Here is a 2,896-nt window from a genome sequence, read left to right as displayed (position 1 = left end):
TGGACCCCTCCTGTGCCCCCATGCCCACCTGCCCCTCACCTGTCCCCACACCTGTCCTGACACCCGACCAATCAGCGGACGCGTTTCAGAAGAGCCCAGGATGTGGCTCTTCAAGGTGGGGGGGGGGGCATGGGTGACACCTGTCGCGTCCGAGAGGACCCCGTCACGATGGGGAGGGGCATCTGTGTCCTTGGAGCCCGCTGCCCTCCAACCTGTGACAGCTGGGACTCCGGTCGGGTCCCCCACGTGGGACGGCCCCTCCGCGTCCCACCCCCTGCCCCTTCCGCCGCCCCTGCCCCCGCGCACCTGCCCGGCCTGGACCGTCCTCACGCGTCCTCGGACTCCGCCACAGGTGCTGCTCTAGGCCCGACCGCTGGGGGAAGGGCGGCTGAGGGGGAGGGGTGCTGGGGAGAAGGGCGCACGAGGGAGGCGGAGAAAGGTGGGGGCGGGGCCGTGGTGGAGGGCGGAGGGGGAGGGTGAAGGCCGCGGGAAGAGCGGAGGGGGAGGAGGGGCTCCAGGCAGGGGGCGGGAGAGGAGAGAGAGGGGTAAAGGTCTGGGGCAGGGGCGGCCTCGGAGGCGGAGGGGGGCGGCAGGAGGGGAAGGAGATGCCCCAGCCCGCCCTTCCCTCCCTCACGTGTCAGGGGGCCGGGGTCGTGCCCCTCCGCCCAGGGTCGCCCCGGACCGGATTCACATCGCACACCCAAAGGGGACACGGGCTGGGCTTGGAGTTCTGCCCTGGGGCTGACCGCGGCCTGACCCCAGTTCCCCGGGGTCGCACCCTGCTTCGGGGGACCTGCGCAGAGCCACCCGGAAGGAGCTGTGCGTCTGCTCGGAAGCCCTGGACCGGCTCGGATCCCCCAGCTCCCCAGGACCTTGTCAGGGGTGGCCGGCCTGGTGCTGGGTCGCCACAAAGCCTGCTGTGGTGCACCAGGCCAGCTGTGTGTGGCGGGGGGGAGGCTCCTGGGGGAAGCGGTGCCCGGGGCAGGACAGGGGTCAGAACCAGACCACACTGTTGGAAACACTGCAGCTGCCTGTTCTCACGACCCAGGTCACCAGTGGGCAGGGGCTCCCTGCACCCCTCTGTATTTATGCCCCAGGAAGGCAGCCCAGAGAGCCAAGGTGGCAGGGCCCCCGTGTCCCTCCGGCTGGCTTGAGTACCCAGCCTTGCAACCCTGTGTTTCCAGGGAGAGGAACTAAACCTTTTATTCTTGTGATTTCCCAGGTTCAGGGAGGGGAGCCTCTGGAGTAGAGCTGGAATGTGAACATGGTGCAGCATACAGAACATCCTAAGTGTTGACCCACACGGAAGCTTCATCTTGGTTGAGCCTTTAAAGCGCCCGCATAGAGTGGGTAAAGGTGGGTGGCTTGTTGAAATCAAACAACGGGCTTCTGCCAATAGGGAAATAAATGTAAACCCAAGGCAGCTCTAAGCCCAGGACACCTAAGCCCCACGCAGGGGATGGTGACCCTGACCTGGAGGAGGGTGCCTGGCACTGACCCTGCAGGAGGACTTTCCTCCCCCGGGTGTGGCTCTGTACGTCACCTGTGGGAGGTCTGTATGCACCTGGTGGCCAGGGCACGGGCTGGGGCGGCTCTGCGGAGGGTCCAGGCTCTGGCGGCCTGGAATGCGGGGCCCGTGGGTGCCACGCTCTCCTGGGAGGTCCTGGGGCAGGCGGTGGGCACAGCACAGGATGGACCCCTGAGTGCGTGGACAGAGCAGGCAGGCTTCGCCAGGAAGGGGGCAGGCTGGCTCAGGAAGGAGCAGGTGGCTTGAGGGGGACAGGAAATCAGAGGAAGGAGAAACCCCTCTGCCTGGCAGAGGGCTGGTGGCCGGCAGCGGCCCCAAGACCCAGACAGGTTCCTCTTCTCGGAGGGGCCCCAGTGAGGCCGGGGGGCTCCAGTGTGGTGCGCTTTGCCTGTGTCTTTGAGACCAATGCCCTGGCCCCCAGGACAGCATCAAAGGCCCTTGGGTAAGAGATGCTCTCAGGAGGCTGCAGGAAATACCACGGCCAAAGCGAGGTGGCACAGGAGGGCGGCTCCGCAGGATGTGCAAACAGTGCCGCTGGTGCAGAAGACCAGGGGAGATGGCTGGGACCCGTGCTGTGACTCCGGTGAGAATGTGCCGGGCTGCAGGCTTCAATCCCAGGGGCCAGCCAGGCCTGGGCTCCAAACCCGAGTGTGGCTGCCACAGGCAGGATTCCCGCCCAGGATCCGGGACCCGCAGCTCAGTCACCCACACCTGCGCGGCCACGGAACCTGCAGCCCAGAACATTGTTCCTTCTCCACGAAAGCTTTCTGCTTTGGTGCAGGGTCACCGACGCGGTGGATGTACAGAGGACAAAATGAGACGTCTGTGCTGCTTGGAAAACGTGAGGGCTGATTCCAAAGCTGAGGTAATTCGAGAGGAAATGAACTCCCCTGAGTGCAAAGCTGGCCCGAGCAGCACCCTGCTGGCGTCCTGCTCATTATGGCGCCATGAGTCCTTTGTGCGACTTTGTGGCTCTCACAGCCCCCCGAGGCCCATGGTGAGGCCCATGGTGAGGCACGAGGAAGTTACCACCACAAATGGGGCTTTGGGGGTGCACGGCCAAGCAGAAATACGAGGGAGAATTCGCAGGTAGTATCATCTGCTTATCGTGAAGGAATCAGTATGAGAGGGGAGACTGCAGGGGAGAGGCTGGGCTTCTCCCTGCCAGCCGGCCCTCGGTCCCCAGCGCACGAGCACATTCCCCCAGCACACAACCCCAGCACACACTCCCGGTGCACGAGACACGCTCCCAGCACACGAGCACAGGCCTCCAACATGCAAGCACACACCCCCAGCACACACTCCGAGCGCACAAGCACACGCCCCCAGCACACGCCCCCAGCACATGAGCACAGGCCTCCAGCATGT

The 2,896-nt window shown here is 65.1% G+C and overlaps 1 long non-coding RNA gene across 1 annotated transcript in view; it reads left to right on the top strand.

Annotated features, from left to right (window-relative positions):
- The first annotated feature begins 1,168 nt into the window (after positions 1 to 1,168).
- Positions 1,169 to 2,896, top strand: part of LOC125934203 (uncharacterized) — a 2,570-nt gene continuing 842 nt past the window's right edge. The window contains exons 1-2 of the long non-coding RNA XR_007461268.1: positions 1,169 to 1,356; positions 1,950 to 2,393. This is a non-coding gene — a long non-coding RNA (uncharacterized LOC125934203). The remainder of the gene's footprint in view (positions 1,357 to 1,949; positions 2,394 to 2,896) is intronic.

Source organism: Panthera uncia (assembly GCF_023721935.1).
Source record: "Panthera uncia isolate 11264 chromosome A1 unlocalized genomic scaffold, Puncia_PCG_1.0 HiC_scaffold_16, whole genome shotgun sequence".
In the NCBI taxonomy this organism is placed as follows: Eukaryota; Metazoa; Chordata; class Mammalia; order Carnivora; family Felidae; genus Panthera; species Panthera uncia.
Note: the sequence above shows the minus strand (reverse complement) of the source record. Positions and strands in the feature narration are given on the sequence as shown.